Genomic DNA, 18,297 nt, shown 5'->3' on the forward strand with positions numbered 1-18,297 from the left:
AGGAACTGATCTCTAAAGGGAACTGATATCTCAAGAACATTCTAGAAGAGGGTAATTTTAAATCAGATCACTGAACCATGGAACAGCTGTTTCTGTGACACACATGAAGGACCTGTTGGGTTCAGAGACTCAGATAATAGTTAATTTTCTGATGTATAAGCAACTTTAATCCTTAATAAACCATGACTTTCTCCAAAACTCTTGGCATGATCTTACCTGCTCTGCATTCAGTATAATCCTGACATTGATAGAGATCAGGGAAAAAAGAATATACAGCAGACTTCATAGTTCTTTCCTCCAGGATCTATGGGTAAAGAATACTTGACTAAATGTTAAGTATAAAATGTAGTAACTACAAACAAGTGCTATATTGGTAATAAAAAAGTTATGATTTATTTAGAAATAACTAGGAGCAAACATTTTTATATTATACTGATTTAGAGGTAATGATAAAGCAATCCTGATGAAAAGCTGTGACAGTCTGCCTTTCTGTTTCTCCACTTAGTTCTAATATTTTAAAAATGACCTTAAAGCAGAACTATTTTAAAGTCTGAATTCTGGCTTCCATTTTTTTTTTCCGTTTCTCAGAAAATACTTTAAAACCCAAGCTTCCTGCCCATATCATTGCCTGTGGGTGTTTCTAACCAAAGAAGAGTATATTTTTGTTACTTGGTATCATCCCTAAAGACTTGGATATTCAAGTGTGAGATCTGGGTCTCAGCTATAGAAAATTTTGACAAACTGAAGGGTGCTGAGCATCTTTTGCTATAAATATTTTGCAAGAGTGGGTGTATGTTCTGCTGTGGTTCTTAATCTAACCATGTTTTAACTAGTTGATGTGTGTGTTCTTTTTACTGTAGTCTAGAGATCACTACTGGTTTTGTGTTTTAGTCATACAAGTGCATGTGAGAATATGTAAGTGAGCATCTATGCTCTGTCTTGTATTAATCCGGATGGCCTTCACTGGTTATGTGATCCTGGAAGATTCACCAAGCAGTTTCTGAGATTTGGTTTCCACTCTGGTCAGTTTGTGGCATGTTGAGGTGGATGGAAGCTTATTCTTGAAAGCTTTCTAGAGAATGAGCATACAGTTATACATTGTGGTAATTGATTTATTCTGTTGTTAGGTCATCCATCGAGCTAAGATGGAGCAGGGATAAGGTAAGATTTTTATGCCTGCCACTCAAGTGTAACCTACGCCCAACATATTTTTTTTTTGTCTATCTTGAAGATTTCAAGCTTCATCCACAATATTGAAATGGGTTTCACATTGCACTCTAAGAAACAGTTGGAGAACCAGCTGCATAAACAGCTCTGGAAAACCAGCCCAAAGACTTGTAAAAACCCAAGATGGCATATTAGATGAATACTTCTATATTGAAATCAAATTCTTTGTAAGCAGATATCTCCAGGATTTAAACATCCATCCAGATTCATTTTCTCTTCTCATCTTTATCTGAAAGGGAAAGAAAGGATTCTCTCGCCTTGATATAAAAAGAACAATCTCTAAGTTGGGGCAGAGGAAACTAAAATGATGTCCCTGTTCTCCACTAATTAACTGTCATCATTATGCCGCTTATGTGTCTGTTTTTCCTTTGTAAAATGAATAAAATGTATTGCATAAATCCCGAGGTTCTCTCAAATTTTATACTTCCTAAGCTTGCAGAAGAAATAGTTAAATTGAATCCCAGGTAATTACTCATGCTACCCTGTTTTTCTGAGTCTCTTATTCTCAGGGAATATCTATCGCTTCCCATACACATATTTCTACAGAATGTTCTATGCTACTCTGGAATGTATACTTAGTGGGCTATTTTGCTGGCTAATTTAGGTCACACAAGGTTATTGTTATAATCTATCTGGGTGACAATAAGAGTAATAGCCACCACTTTTAGAACAGGGCTTGCTGGGAGCTATGCTAAGAACTTCAATATGCTAACTCATTTAATACCCATCACAATGTTATGAGTTGGGCATAATGATGCTTATTTTCATAGAAAAGTACATTGAGGCAAAAGGGGAATCTGCAGTATGAACAAAGTCACACTACTGTCAAACACCAGAATAGCCACTCAAATCTTAATGGTGTTATAACCTGGTACCAGTGTGTTAGTATGTGACCAACAGTGAGCACAGAGGGTGTAAGCAATGATGGGAAGAGAAGGCAGGGTAAGCAGTACAACCCAGGAACTTGGATGCAGGCTGTCAGGGATACAGGACAGGTAATCTCTTCAAGCCACTGAAAATCTTAGTTTTGTCCCCCAGAGTAGATTGCTCTCACAATTTGATCTTTGAAATTACCTGCCAAAAAATGTGCCTATAAATATAAAACCAACACAATGAAATCATTTCTTGTAAAACGTTGCTGCCAAGTTAAGATCTGACTTACATTCACAAGCACATGTGCTGCAACAATTTCATGGGGGTAATGAGTTGGCTTCCACTAACGATATTTTATTTTTACTGGGCTGGAGCTGGAACAGGAGGCATCATGGGCAGGCAGGGAAATAGCTGACTTCTTCAGACTGACTTTTTGAGTTGCTTACAACGGAATTTTCTAGGAATTTTGGATTTAACCATTTGACTGACATGGGGTTCAGTGGGCTGGGCCTGAAGGACTGTGACATGATGAGATAAGAGTTTGGGAAGATGATGGGGAAGCAATGATGTAGGAGAAGCAATATGAGTTACAGTGGGAAAAAACATGAAACGTTCCATCAGATTCTTTAAATGTGAGTGAGACTTAAATTCTGTTCATCAAATTCAGTAGAAAATGTTGTGATTCAAAATGCATAATAGATCTCCAAAGCTATGGTTGCCTACAGCTATAGCAAGTAACTGAGTTCAGTACTCGATACCCATGATTGGTGGTTCACAGCCTGTAACTCCAGTTCAAGGATCTAACACCCTTTTCTGGATTCCCTGTACACTGACACTCACATGTGCACAAACTCCTATACAAACACATAGTTAAAAATTAAACCTCTAAAATGCACAATGAAGTTAAATCTGATGCTGCATACCTATAACCCCATCGACTTTGGAGATGAAGTTAGGAGAATTAAGAGTTTAAGGTTATCCTCAGCTTCAGAGTAAGCTTGAGAGGCTATCCTGGGCTACCTAAGACCCTACATTGAAAATGACAAAAACACAGTTAAGTAGAGGCAGTTCACCTTATCAAAGTGATCACCATCCTCTTCCTCATTTATCACACACAAATGCCATATTCTTCCTCCCACCCACTTTTATCCACCCCTAGCTCCCTTCTGACATGACTGATTTTGCCACTAAAAAAAAAAAATAGTATATTCTCTAGGTCACCTTACAGCTAGAGGTAAGCATGTAGCTCTATTATGAGCAAAAAGATTTTTTTTTAAATGAAGTTAGCTGAGATTCCTAGCAAAAAGGCATTTTCCTGATACTCTGTCTCAAAAAAGCAAAAACAAACAAACACACACACCCCTCCCCGCCAAAAACAAAACAAAAGAGGAATTTGACTTGGGGTGAGATTTTAAATGTTTACAATGTACAGTGGAAGAGGGACTTTTTCCAAGAAGTGGGCTTTTAAGTAGAACTTTTGGGATAAAGTGTATCAGTCGTGACAAAAGCTTGACAACAACTTTCAGACACACGTTGCCTAACTTTGAATTTCAAAGCCATGCCTACTTTAAAAAAATGTATTCATCAAAAGGTGAAGTAGTTAAAGAAATTTACTGAGTGATTTGCAAGAATTCTGGGGGACCGTAGAAAAAATATTTGTGGACTTTAAATGGAATAACAAATATTGTACTATGCTAAAATAAAACTCTAAGTGGAATGATTAGAAATTGAAAGTGGAAAATAGTAGGAAAAATTGACAAATATCTCAAAACCAGGAAGCTTTAATACAAGCTTAGGAGTTACCTAGAGGGTAGGGAGGAGGAGGAGGAGGAACAGGGATGGAGATCATATGTGGAAAGAAGGGGAGCAAGAGAGGCCTGGTGGTGAGAATGTAAATTTGGGGGAGGGGCAGCTTTAGTGACTAGCTGGATGCCTGGGATGGGAGAAGATACAGAGAGACTATGGGATAACACTAGCTTAGAGTACTGCCAGAAAGGTGTAGAGACTGAAATGGCCACTTCCTGTAGCCAGACAGGATTTCCAGAGGAAGTACGGGGACATCAATCCACCCATAAAATCTTAAACCCAAAATTTGTCTTGCCTACAAGGTGTGCGGGGATAAAGATGGAGCAGAGACTGTGGAAACAACCAACTAACGACCGCCTCAACTTGAGACCTATTCCATGTAAGAGAGCCAGCCCCTGACTCTATTAATGATACTCTATGCTTAACAGACAGGAATCTAGCATAATTGTCTCCTGAGAGACTTCATCCAGCAGCAGATGGAGGCAGATGCAGAGACCCACAGCCAAACATCAGGAAGAGCCCAGGGAGTCTTGTGGAAGAGTAGGGGATAGAAGTGAACAAGTCAGAAGGATCAAGAACACCACAAGAAGACCCCCAGAGTCAACTATCCTGGGCCCACGGGGCCTCACAGAGCCTGGGCCACCAACCAGGGAACATTCAGGAACTGGACCTAGACCTCCAATATTGAGATTCTTAACCCTAGAATTACCTAAGAGACAGTTTGAGCATTCCTGTGAGGGATTAACTAGATTAGGTTATCTTTGGGCACACCTGTGAGAGATTAGCTAGATGAAGCTAATTGAGGTGGGAAGACCCACCTTAACTATGGATGGTGCCAATCTCTAACTATACAGGCTTCCTGCCCTTAAATCTCATGGGACAAAGACATCTAATAAACCTTTTTCTCTGTCTCTCTGTCTTTGTGTGTGTGTATACATACATATATACACATATAATAAACATTACAGGATCTCTCTGTCACACACACACACACACACACACACACACACACACACACACATCCAGTACATGTATCCTTAGGCTAACTCCAACTCTGACATCTTTTTTTAATACTTTGCTTTGTTACCTTTCCTGGGAATATTTAAATCTAAAAACTAGCATTAGAATTTCCAGAACAGATTTATTTTTTAATGGAAACAACTTGTTAAGATATTCCTTAAAAGTTTAGAAAACAAATTAAGTTATAACCTTAAATAATTAAGCTATCAGTGTGTATCTGAACCCTCATCCTAGGGCATATGGGTTGCCTTATCAATCAGAAAGTAAGCTTGAACAGCCTATCTTTCTCAGTAAAACAATATTTACCTTAAACTGCTGACTGGATGCCCATGAAATGGGTGCCATTGTTGTTTCTTCACAGAGACAAAGAAACTGGAGTAAGCATGGTTTAAGCCATTTTCCCAAGACCAAACTGAGAAAGGTAGAGCTCCAGAGATTAGTCTTGGGCCATACCCTTGGATCCCATGCTGTGTTGCTCTGATGTATGCATCTATCTATCTCATTTATGTGCTGTGAATGGGGATCTACCTCGGAGTCTTCTTGTGTTGTGCTAATCTGACCTTATTCCAGAAGACAGGAAAGGAATCTCATGATGTTATCAATATATTCTGAAAAGTTACGGTTTACCAAACACCTATGCACTAGGATAGTTTGTGGTCCCTAACAGACAAGGTCCTTTGGGGAGAGATAAAAGTCACATACATGCAATTGTCTGAGATTTTTGTTACAGGTTAAGGGACTGAACAGTCACACTGAAGGCAAGTCAGCTGCCTAACCTACAATACAAATGAGCAACCCTCCCTGGCTACTCAGGACAATCCTGGGAAGAAGGCATCTTACCCTTCTACTGGTGAAGAACTAATGTCAGGGTTTTGAGATAATTTGTTCAAGTCAACAGAAAGCAGCAGTGGGATTAAACCCAGGATAATGTGAATCCAGACTTGGTACAGGGTAGCAGGATTGCCCTTAAGTCTTGTTTTAATTGCCTTAGGACACACACACAGACACACACAGACACACACACACACACACACACACACACACACACACAACCACCACCACCACCACCACCACACATTTTATCATTTGGAATCTCATATTTTTACTTCAAATTCAGAAAAATTTTCATGGGTCCTGTAGCAATTATAATTTGAACTTTGAAACCTGGAATATAAATGATTAAATGCCTGTCTGCTAGGACATTTTGACATTAGAAACTAACACCTCATTAGCTGCCACAGAAAGACATCTCTGACTCTTGCTTTACTTTGATTTTGGAAACTTGATTCTGGGTTGTTTTGATGCAGCCATGGGCAGACAGGATTTGTGGTAAGTTAATTCAGTCCAGGGTTTTTACTGGGCTGTGGATTGTGTCTGGGTGCAAGAGTTCACCCAAATCATGTCAAAGTTTTATAGCATAATACAAATACTAAAAAAATAGTGTCTTGAATAAACATAGAAATTAATTTCAGCTCATGAAATGGGGCTAGGCCCGGGGGACTCTGGAGACGCTGGGACTTTGAGAAAGTTGGTATGGCAATAACATTTCCATGGTTGCCTGAGAAATTCTAATTGAAACAGGAATGTCAAAGAACAAAAAGTACCTTGCTGTTTATTCCTCCTCCCATAGGGAAGCACCTGGAAGAAAAATGAATAAATTAAAGCAATTTCCAACATGAAGTTTAAAACAAAGGGAAATGTTACTTACAGAATGATGGCTGAGTTCCTGCTGAGTCTTGCTCATTAGTAGCTGGGTTCCTGGTCAAAGGTGGTGACAGTATTGCTTATGAATGCTGGAGTCCTGCTCATGGGTGGCTGGGGGCCTTCTTCCTGTGGTATTGTGAATGCATAGCTTCTGTCTCCCTTTTGGTGCTTTACAGGATGCTAAATAAGGGTTTGCTTATTTTCCTCAATATCCAGTTTGTTTCAGTAAAATTTATCAATCAAAACACCTTGGTTCTCTTTGTATTTACTTCCCTGAACTTTTGCATATGTTTTATTTCATTCAATAATTTATTTCTTCATTTTATATCCCCATCACAATCCTCTCTTCCTCCTCTCTTCCCAGCCCTGCCCTTACAAATACCTCCCCCCATTAGCCTTTCCCCTTGGGTACCACCCTTCCCTGGGATTTTAGTCCCAGAGGACTAAGCATATCCTCTCCCACTGAAGCCCACCCAAGCAGGCCAGTTAGGGGAAGGGGATCCAATAGCAGGCATCAGAGTCCGACACAGTCCCAGCATCAATTGTTAGCAGACCCACATAAAGACCAAGCTGCACATCTGCTACAAATGTGCAGGAGGCCTAGATCCAGCACTTACATTCTCTTGGGTTTAGTCTCTGTGAGCCTCCATAGGCCCAGGTTAGTTGACGCTGAAGGTCTTCTTGTATTGTCCTTGACCTCTCTGTTTTTGTAGAGTTCTATCTCCAACTCTTCCACAAGACTCCCCAAGCACTGCCTGAAGTTTGGCTAATACCTTGGTTCTCTGACTGCACACCAACTGTCTATAAATACAAAGGGAAGAGATGTTTCACTGTAAATTTGATTTCATTGAGTCAAATGTCAGTCTTTATGTCAATCCAACATTATCTTAATTATTATAGGCTTATGGTAAGCTTTTAATTTGGTTGGGTTAATTCCTATTGTATGGTTATTTATTTATTTATTTGGATTGTTATTTTTAAAGATTATTTTATGTATCCAAAAAGCTTCATGTTCCTAGAACCCATTTCTGTGGAGCTCCCATGGTTATATCTGCTGCAGAGGCAACTTGCTACAAATTGTTACATACTTGCCTCTCCACACACAATAGCCCCACAGCCTCTTCTCTAAGCTGGTGGTACTACCCAGAGGATTCCCAGCCTCAACTGAACATAAAACCAAAGTAGCCTACCAAACCAGCTCACTAGGACTCATCCCTGGAAAAGATCTCTAATCACGAAAGCTGCATTATGAGAGATGTTTAGAACAAAAGGGCAGACCTTTGTGACTTGCCAAAGGAACATGATTTCATAACAACACATTCCAGAGTAAACTAGTAAAGTTTGAAAAATAATACACATTCAATGTTCTTAAGGAAAAAAAAAGATCAGCAAGGAATTTTTACCAAAAATATAATCTTTCAGAACTAAAGAAGAAATGAAGAACTTCTAAGACTATTTACAACCCAATATATATTTTAGAATCTTTGTCAATTTTAACACTTTGGGCTGTGGTTTTGATTAGAATTGTTCATAGGTTAATCCAGAGAATTTATTTCTTGATAATGACTACTGCAATATTTAAGCATGGATTTTTAAAAATTTTATTTTAGTTATTCTAGCTTTTTTTTTTTTTTTTTTTTTTTTTTTTTTTTTTTGCAATTTCCATGATTAAAATGTAGAATGCTACCCACAGGTTTATACACATGGTTCCTTGTTGGTGGGGCTCTTTTTGGAGGTTATATAATAATCAGGTAATTTCTGATTGACAAAAGTAGCCTTTGGGAGTGGGTCTTACAGTTGTCTCTGCTTCCTGTCCAGTAACCCTCTGTTTCATAACTGGAGTCATGCATAAAACAGCCAACCATGTTCTTATTTAAGCACTGATTGTATCACACTTTCTACCATGTCCTCCCTGCTATAATAGGCTCTAACTCTCAAGCACATATGCTGAAATAAATCTCTTTGTTTGACTCTGTCAGATATTCAATCGATTAGGAGAAAAGAAATATAGAAATATTTTGTAAATTTTAATGTGAGTCACTCTGTTTGTGACTGGTGGGTCCAAACAGCCGGTGATGATGGTATCTTGGATGCAGACAAACATGGCAGAACAGAAAAACAATAAGAAGAACAGAGTTACTTTCCAAAGCAGCACAAACTCTTTAAAATCCTGCCAGAAAGGCCAGTTATCTCCCAGGAGGCCCTACCTAGCCAGTATATGGAAAACCATATATTTTAACCAGTTAAGTGGTTTGATGATTCTAACTCTTCCCAGAATTCTGCCTTTGGTGTTTCCTCAAATAAAGCCTCACCTCACCTTTGAACCCTCACTTTTTCTTCATTTACACTGCTTGGTTTCTTGTACCATGTTTTTTCTTTTCTTTTTTCTTTTTTTTTTTTTTTATCTTTTTTTTCTTACTATAGTAAAGAGAGTAGGCATGACAAAACTGTAAGAAACAGAAAACAAGTCAGTGTTTTGGTAGTCACATAAAAGAAACACTAAATGTTTTAAGCAGTGAAGATGGATTTTTTTTTTTCTATAAAGGTGTGCATTTCCCATTAGAGTTTGACATGGTCTAATAAATGACATTGACTTATTTTTAATTGTTATCAACAACGCACATGTAAGTTTGTAGAATGAATGAATATTCCTTTCAGTGTTTTTGAGATATTGGGCCACTCTATCTCATGCTGGCTTTGAACTCAGAACAACCCTTCTGTCTTCATCTCACAGTGCTGAATTCTAGGTGTGAAATATCACAGGAATTTATGTTTTACTCTCTTCTGATCTTTGTAGTATACAGCTTGAAGCAATGACTGTTACTTGAAAGTGTGTTGGAGCTTGTGTCTGTAGCGGCTTTTGCCCTAGTAACTTCATTGTGGGTGGAATGTTTGTCACTGGTTTATTTGTATTTAGAGTTCCTTGATGTTACCCTTTCCTTCTGGACTCAAAGTTAGCTACAAATGTTAAAAACTTATCCTAAAATTTCAAATTTGTATATTTTCAGCATTACTTTGGAATATATATTATTGTTAATATTCCTCTTACTCTAGGAGTTGAACCAGATATTTCTCTTCAGAAAAACATCATTCATCTTAGTTAATTTTCTTGAGCTGCCTCATTAAGACTCACTAGTTCTATCTTCCTCTCCAAATGCATATAGTAAAGTCCAGGACCTAATGCGTCTGTTTGGAGACACTGTACAGCATTGGAAGAGGTCAGAGAAGAGATGCCAACCCTTCAACCATTGAAAGGCACAGCTAGAAGATGACATCTATGCATAATGGGCTTACCCTAGACACTAAGACCTCTTCGTCTTGGTCTTAAACTTCCCAGCTCTCTCTACCTGTGTTGAATAAATTTTCATTCTTTATGAATGATATAGTGTAAAGAAACTTATAATCAGAGAGTCTCTAAGAAAAGAATTAATACTAAATGAGTTCCTGGTGTAAGATCCTAACCAGACAGGACTGTTGTGCTTAAATGAGACACATTAGAGCCTCTCCTCTTCTCTACTCTCTCTCTCTCACTTCCTCTCTTCCCTCCTCCCTTCTTTTATCTTTTCCTCTTTCCTTACACACACACACACACACACACACACACACACACACACACACACACAAACTAAGGGAAGGCCCATGAAGACATAATGCTAAAATATTTGCCTCAGGTCAGGAGAAAAGCCCTCAGCAGAAGCAAACCAACTGGAACACTGGTCTTCCAGTGTTTGGATCTGTAAGCGGTTGCATTTTGTTGCTTAAGCATCCCAGTGTCAAGTATTTTGTTATAATTCTCTGGCTGATAATGCACAGCTTAGGAGAAGCCAGCAGAAATTTATCCCACACCTATAGCACTGTGAGTCCTATATGGGTTACTAACGGGTGAGTTTTGCCACTCAGAGTTGAGATTCCACACTTTGCTTTAGGCTGTGTTGGTTTTACTGAAGATTGCTCTATTAAGGCAGGTCTTTTCTCAGTGCCCTCAGTTCCTGGGTGAAGCCTCTCTTGTGCTTCTGCTCTGTCTGTGGGAAATATCATGCATGATGTGATGTTTAGCTGAGAAGTTTCTGAGCAGCATTGAAAGAGCAGTTTGGTTATTTCTGGTGGTTCCCAGTAAAGTGAGAAAATGAATAAATTGGCTGAAAATGAATTACTATCCTAAAAGGAAATCAAATTAAAGAGCTGGAAAACTCTCAGCCTTGTCCATATTCGAGAGAAAAACCACATAGTTGAAAATGAACATCAAGAGGATGACGGCCTTCCTTTACCATTTGATGGACTCGTGTGTTCCAGGCTGGTCTCTTCCTTACTCGTTATAAGGAGAATGTCCTTACTGTCTGGTCCTCTTGCCATCATGCCTGGCCTCAGCTTTTGCTAAGGAGATTACTGTGGCCACTAACCATAGGCCTATAGCGAGAGATAACAAGAGAAGCAGTGCAGAGAAGGAGTGATATCAGGAATTTCTGGTACTGCCGATCTGAAATATAAAGGAGATAGTGAATGAGAAGAACTGAAGGAAAGATAGTAAACTGCTTGGATCCCACAAACAGAATGAAGATAGAGCTTGGTCTGGTTTTTAAAGAAAATGTTTCCTTAGGGATTTAGAGACATCAAGTTTCCAAAATGGTTGCATATTTCCATGGGAGGTTTGAGGGCGGAGCTTCCAGGAATTCAGGGATATATGCCCGACCAGGTCAGGACTTCAATAAGACAAACTGGAAAATATGTAACTACCATTTGGGACTCTATTACTGAGGAACTCCTTTCAAAAAATAGCAACCCTAAAGAAATGAGCTGAATCTTTCTAAACAAATAATGCATTTCCTAAATTTCATTTATTCCAACTCTACAGCAGAGTTAGTTGCTGATTTTTAGAAACAGTATCTGCTTAATGACTTCATGGAGAAATTCTTCTCCTTCCACTAAATTACTGTTTACTCATCTAAGAGTCTCTGAGCATGGATATTAGGCATGAAAAATATGAAAAATGGATCTAAGGAGAAAATTCAGCTCATAAATAAGGCAACCTCATAATAGCAACAGGAATCACAGGCACTCATGGGTAGTGGGTATCTAAAATACCCTTCTACATGTAGCATACTTTTAAGGCACCACTTACTATCTTATTGGTATATTTTTTGTACTCTTGGAAGACTTCTGACATATAACTTTGAAGGCATTTGAAGTTGGAATACCAGGCTGGAGTCCAAGGCTTTTGTCATGCCTTGTGTTCTGCTGTTTGGAGATTGTCATTTGTCTTAAATTTCTGTTGCTGAAATGGCAAGAGATAATTAAACTGATAATTTCCTAAGCTTTTATAAGCTCTGAAAATGAACATTATATGATATATATATAATATATATATATATATATATAGAGAGAGAGAGAGAATTTAGCCTAGGCCAACTGTAGGTAGAGCATACTTATTGTCTTAAGTTTCTGGAGTGAGAGGATTTGGGAAGAATTAGGGACAGAAAGTACATGGATTTGTCTTTCCTTTGACTTTGGCACATTACAGAACACCATGTTTTTCATCTGAGGACAGAGGCAATATTTTATGTTTCAAAAGATTGAAATATAAAGTTGATACGTAGTATGAAAGCTAACACTAAAAGGTCAACCATTGCTTTTTTCACCTCTTTGCTTAATTATTGACTGCAAAGTTATATACATTTATAAAGCTGGAAGGAATGTTGAAGGTCTTACTGTTATGTTACCCATATGTAAGCAATCCATAAAATAATGAGTTTTGCCCAATTCACGTATATGTAGACTCAAAACCCTAGTACATACTGGACATGCAACCAGAGATGATGTCTTTCTGCTTTGCTAAAATATATAAAAGACAGCTGTGGGCTATGTCTGTGCTATCATGACAATGTTGTTTTCATGGTACTTAAAAGAAATCCATGTACGCTTCACAGTGTCTGTACTCTCTCAGCCATCTGTACATTGTGTACCTCTAACAAGTCATCATTGTTGTATTGCTTACTGACCCATCCTTTTGTCTCTAGCCCATTCCCTCTGCCCAGATAGAAAGCCTGGAGCACACAAGCAGGGTAAAGCCGTATGCTTTAAGTAAGCTAGCAGAGTTTCAGATTCTAGGAGATGGATAAAATGAGACAAAGGGGCAGAGGTTCTACCAAAAAGGCCAGATGTCCACTATTTCTAAGGAGGAAATGGTCTTTCTTTGTCTTTGGGCCACGTGTGTGCTTTCTGTCTAAACCAGACTCAGGATATCAAATAGCAGGAAAATGAAGACTTAATAAATTCTGCTTGCAGAGGTGTGACTATAAAATTAACGAATGAGTCACACCCTACTGTTTAGTCTACGAAACAAGGACTGACTTTTCTTTTGTTTCTTCTTCTCTCTTTCTTCCCAAAGGAACACAGATGATTTAAGAAGCCTTCAAATACCACATACCTAAAATAATAAAGCAATTTAGAAGGGAAAAGAAATCTACTGGAGGTATAAACCCCCACAAGGCTCCATGACTGTGGCGAATTCCATTCCCCCCCTCTTCTCTCTCTCTCTTTAAATCAGAGCTAAGCACTGCACAGAAATGTTTACCTTTGTCTGATCTCTAATTCCTTAAATTTATGTGGAATCATGCCCAGATGCTCTGGAAACAAGCCTGGAAAAGCCTGGCATTTTAATTGATCCCAGAGCTTTTTGCTGCACAGCTCCTGCTGAGATGAAGTCTGCTGCTTACTCCATGGAGTCTCTGCCTGGTTGCCTAGCCACCAGCAGCTGGCCAATCAAGGTGTTCATACACAGGGAGGGAAGTAACCAATCAATTTTTTAATTTCCTTCTGTAAACTGGAATGAATCAGGGTGGATTTGAAATCTCATTAGTCAAAAGTAAGATGTATAGTACGAATTTTAACACATGTATTACTTGAATACATTGAGCGCTTGGTGATAAATTCTGAGTATTTGGGAGCACATTGCAAACAAGTTAAAATCATGAGCCTTCAAAAGAAAATCATAGTCATAAGTCGAGTGGTCCAATCTATGCATAGAATTTCAATACCATGGATACCTCCCCACAAACTATCACTGTCTTCTTAAAAACAAGTTCATTGTTAAGACTACCTTGTAGAGACCGTGGGGGTTCTCACTTCCAGATCATCTCAGTTTGGTAAGTGGCACCATACATTAACTTGCCATCACTATCCAATTTACACAATTGTATTATTAACTATATTATCATTGCTGCTGTTATTATTTAAACCTTTCCTCCTCTGTTTCACCTGTTTTCTTCATTCTCATGGTCTTTACAATGGTCCTTTGATGGCTTTCCCACTGGGTTTTGTGCCAGTCTCTACTCTCCCATCCTTCAACCAATCCTATACATTTCAGGTGTCATCATGCTATTTCTCTTCTGAAATGTTTACTCAAATAAGACAGACCTGGAGAGCAATTTCCACTTAATAATTGAAATATTCCTGCATCTGTCAGTCTGTCTGTTTCTCCACCTATAAAGATGGAGGTATCCAGATGGCAGAAAACACTATGCACAGTAGCTAATCTGATTCATAATGTAGGTTATGTGCGTTATATGTTGTTCATCATCTATTTTTATTTTCATTACTCTTACTTGTTAGATTCTCTTCTTCATTAACCTTAGAAGGTAATTTCATGATCCTTCATCATCTGATTATCTGAACACCATCCCAACCTTCCTTGTTCCCAATACTATATATCTTGCACCCCAGACATCGCCTCATGTGCCCACAATCCTTTGTAGATCACTCGGTCTCAAATTTATTATGGTATATTTATTTGTGTGACATGTTACTGGTTCTTCAGCACCCAAATTTCATGATGTTTTGGTACTGAATAGGAACCATAGTCAGTCACGTCAGAGAACCGCTCTCTGTGTGCTTGTATACATGCCTGGACTAGCTACTTAATGAGTTAAGCTTGCACCTTGGGCATCATTCAAGCTTTTGTTTGTTACGTTGTTCTTAGTGCTTCATATGTTAGTATGGTGGTCTCAAATACCTGTTGAGAGAATGATGTTGGGTTATTCTACTGAAATATGCTTTCCCTTCTCTTTATACTTGTCAAAGATGGTGGTTTAATAGGACGGTGTACGCCATTAGAAAAATTGGAACTGAGAAGCAGGTCCAGATGTTTGATATGTAATTTTCAACAAATTCCAGGAAATTCCTCTCAAAGAGTCTGCATCCTTCTTTGTAATAAAATAGGTCAGGTCAGTCTATTGTTAAAAGTTCATCATGTTGTCAGGTTCTGTGTGTTAATGCTGAAGGTATAATATTGATATTAACACAATGATTATATTTAAACTAGGAGAATCAGTAAAAGGTCAGTGTCACATGAATAAATATGCCATAATAAATTAGAAACTGAGTGATCTTAAAAGAGATGTGGGCACATGGGGAAAGGTCTGGGGTGTAAGATGGATAGTATTGGGAACAAGGAAGGTTGAGATGGAGTCCAGATTCTCAGATGATGGCAGATCATGAAATTACCATCTAAGGTTAATGAAGAAGAGAATCTATCAAATAACAGTAATTAAAATAAAAGCAACAGAAGATGTACAACATATAGTACAACCTACATAGTGAATCAGATTAGATACTAAGCATATTGTATTATATTTCCATTTGTATGTTTGCATTAGTGAATTTAGTAATAATCAGGATTGTCTTTTGTTTTCCTCTTGAGTTCAATAATATAAGCATTTCTTATGGTACTACAATGAACTTTACTCTCTCTCTCTCTCTCTCTCTCTCTCTCTCTCTCTCTCTCTCTCTGTGTGTGTGTGTGAGAGAGAGAGAGAGAGAGAGAGAGAGACATACACACAGAGAGAGAGAGAGAGAGACACACACACAGAGAGAGAGAGAGAGAGAGAGAAAGAAAGAAAGAAAGAAAGAAAGAAAGAAAAGAAAGAAAGACATACAGAGAGACAGCGATAGACAGAGACACAGAGAGACACCAACAATGACAGAGAAAGAAATACAAAGTCTTACTGTAGTCTTGGCTGTTCTTCTGGAATATGTGGCAATCTTCCCATCTCAGCTGCCTCAGTGTTTGGGTGACAGGTATGGGGCTCCAGTCATAGCTCATGGACATTAGAAGTAGCATTTTTGTATCTTTTAAAAATGTATGGATGACATCAGTTTAATAAGGACTCTGGTGGCACCATGTGAGAGAACAGGCAAAATAGATGGTGAACAAGGCAAGGTCTTGCTCTTCACAAAGCTTCTTTTTGTGTGAGAACACACATTCTACATGCATGTTTCATACTAAGACATACTGTAGATTTTATACCTCACATGTGTGCATATTCAAAATGCAGTGAACACTCTTGCATTGTATTCTCTGCTCAATAAATTTCATGTTACATATTAGTAGAATCCTATCATTTGTTTCAGAACCACATAATTCTATGTTTTCTAAAAAGCTGAATAAAATATGACATAATTGTCTCAAAGAAGAAAAAAAACTGTAGCTACGTTAAACTGACTTGTGGTTATCAATTACTTTAAATGTTTGGAAATTTTCATGTTATGTCCACAGCTACTAAGCCCTAGGTCATACCAACTTACAGTGACTGCATTTTCAAGATGGCAGCATGAACCGAGGATGAAAGGCTATATCACCTGGATCATATTTGTAGTTATTACCCAAGGGTAGAAGGGAAATGGACATCTTAAGGTTCTATGAGTTATAAGACTGGGAAAATAATTTAGGTGAGTATATTAATCTTTTCAAGTCCCAATTTCTCATCTTTACATAATGCAATAACAGTAACCAGCTCATGAAGTTGTTTAGAAGATTATATAATGCCATCTCATCAAAGCATTGAATCCTGTGCTTGGAAAGCAGAGTCCCTAAGAAAATACAGTATCTTGGTCTTCTCGGGACAGAGGATCATAATCCCAACTGTGCACAACCATTGCAGTGATGCTTGCAGCATTTTCGGTGCTGTGAACTACATTCAGGGCACTTTTTAGCCACCTGTTCTGTCCTCATTTTGTCACAACTGGCGTGGCTGCCCTTGCCTGAGAAACATGCTAAGTTTGCTGGAAGCATCTGAGGTCAAATAAATGGAGAACAGAATGAGATGCTTGCCAAAGGAATGAGAGCTGCCTTCATTAGCTGCTATTAGATGCAGTTGGCCACCAGCGTACAAGCTGGCCCTGCACAGTGTCAAAGAGCTAAAACCCTCACACAACAGCTGACCTTACCTCTAAATGGCTACAGGGTTTTCATTCAGACACAAATCAAATTTGGAGGCACACTCCCTAGAGAATTGCTACCAGCTATGCAGCAGCAATGGACGCAGGAGCAAAGAGCACAAGGCCAGAGTCTATGAGCTACTGTGAGCCAAGCCTGGGCAACCTATGAATTGCTGTAGGCTAAACCTGAGGAATCTATGTCTGGGGCCCAGTTGGACCAGGACATCTAAGATGGGCTGACAAAAGGTAGTGGGCATGAGATGCTTGTAACAGTCAATCCTTATGAGTAATAGAGAATAAATAATATTTCTAAATGATAATATGGGAGGTTTTTCAATATACGTTTGTGGCTGTGTAAATGATGCATGGTTAAATAAGTCCCTGGGTAGAGGCTAAGAGCATCTTCCCTCTTTAGGAGCACCAATAGCTTTACTTACTAGACTTACTATATGTTGTGTGTAATGATCCATACCAAAAATTCAACCATTGGCATGATACAATGGCTTTCAATAATTCTTCATGAAGTAGGGAAGGGTGTGGATTTGTAATTTTGCACCAACATGGCTAGTGTATAAATGTCCTAGTGGCTCCTAGTAGAAGTAATGCTAGAGAAAAATTATTTTTGGCTGGAGAGTTGGGAAGAGAAAGGACAGTAAGATTTAGTGAGGAATTCCCTTGAATTGGGTTTTGGAAACTGACAACTGAGTCCGATAGGGTAGTACACTCTGGGCAGAAGGACTAGCATTTACACTCACGTGTACTGTGGGGAGGACACAAATAAGTGGGACCCATGAAGAAAAGGCATGGGCATTTAAAGGAAGGTTGGGAAGGGCTTAGGCAGTCTCTAGATAGAGAACCGGAACTACTCCTGATAAGTCAACAGCACTGACATTTACTCGGGCCTATGGGTTCGGCTCACACTCCATCAACAGTATCTTTTGCTGCTGTTCTGGGATACTCAGCATGCTCTCCTCTGCTTCAGAAAGTTGTTGTCTTAGCTATAGGTCATTATATACTTCTTGAGACTGGGAAACCTTTGATGTGAGCAATTAAAAGTTGTAAAGTCCTTCTGTCATGCTCTTTCTCTTTGGCGGTTTCTTTCATACAAAGTTTAAGAGGGCATGACTTCATTCATTCATGCATTCAATTACATGCATGTTAATTGAATAGCCATCTATCACCTCCAAAGAAGCAAGCACTGGGCAAATTGGTGTCAGTCATTCTAACTCTCTTCTGCCTTCTCTGTCCATCTCAGTTTTTTCATAGATAATGTTCACCCAATCATCTTTCCTTTTCTCAGATAAAATGTTCCTCATGTATACTGGTCCCAGTATTGTTTATTTCCACTCAAAGTGTACAGTGTCTCAGTCTCAGGATTTAAGTAATTCCTTCAGTAAAAAAAAAAAAAATGCGGTAGGAAAGATCTCATTTGTGGACTTACAATAATCAGTTGGA

General features: G+C 38.6%; 1 long non-coding RNA gene across 3 annotated transcripts in view; it reads right to left on the reverse strand.

Annotated features, from left to right (window-relative positions):
- LOC143442862 (uncharacterized) overlaps positions 1-13,346 on the reverse strand; it is a 54,561-nt gene extending 41,215 nt beyond the window's left edge. For 2 of the 3 annotated variants that reach the window (XR_013111420.1, XR_013111431.1), the window contains exons 1-6: positions 13,202-13,346; positions 10,899-11,107; positions 7,248-7,431; positions 6,635-6,810; positions 6,531-6,564; positions 217-304 (exon numbers count right to left, since the gene is read on the reverse strand). This is a non-coding gene — a long non-coding RNA (uncharacterized LOC143442862). The remainder of the gene's footprint in view (positions 1-216; positions 305-6,530; positions 6,565-6,634; positions 6,811-7,247; positions 7,432-10,898; positions 11,108-13,201) is intronic. The other variant, XR_013111421.1, reaches the window with a different exon arrangement.
- Between the last annotated feature and the right edge of the window lie 4,951 nt (positions 13,347-18,297).

Source organism: Arvicanthis niloticus, chromosome 1, assembly GCF_011762505.2.
Source record: "Arvicanthis niloticus isolate mArvNil1 chromosome 1, mArvNil1.pat.X, whole genome shotgun sequence".
Taxonomy (NCBI): Eukaryota; Metazoa; Chordata; class Mammalia; order Rodentia; family Muridae; genus Arvicanthis; species Arvicanthis niloticus.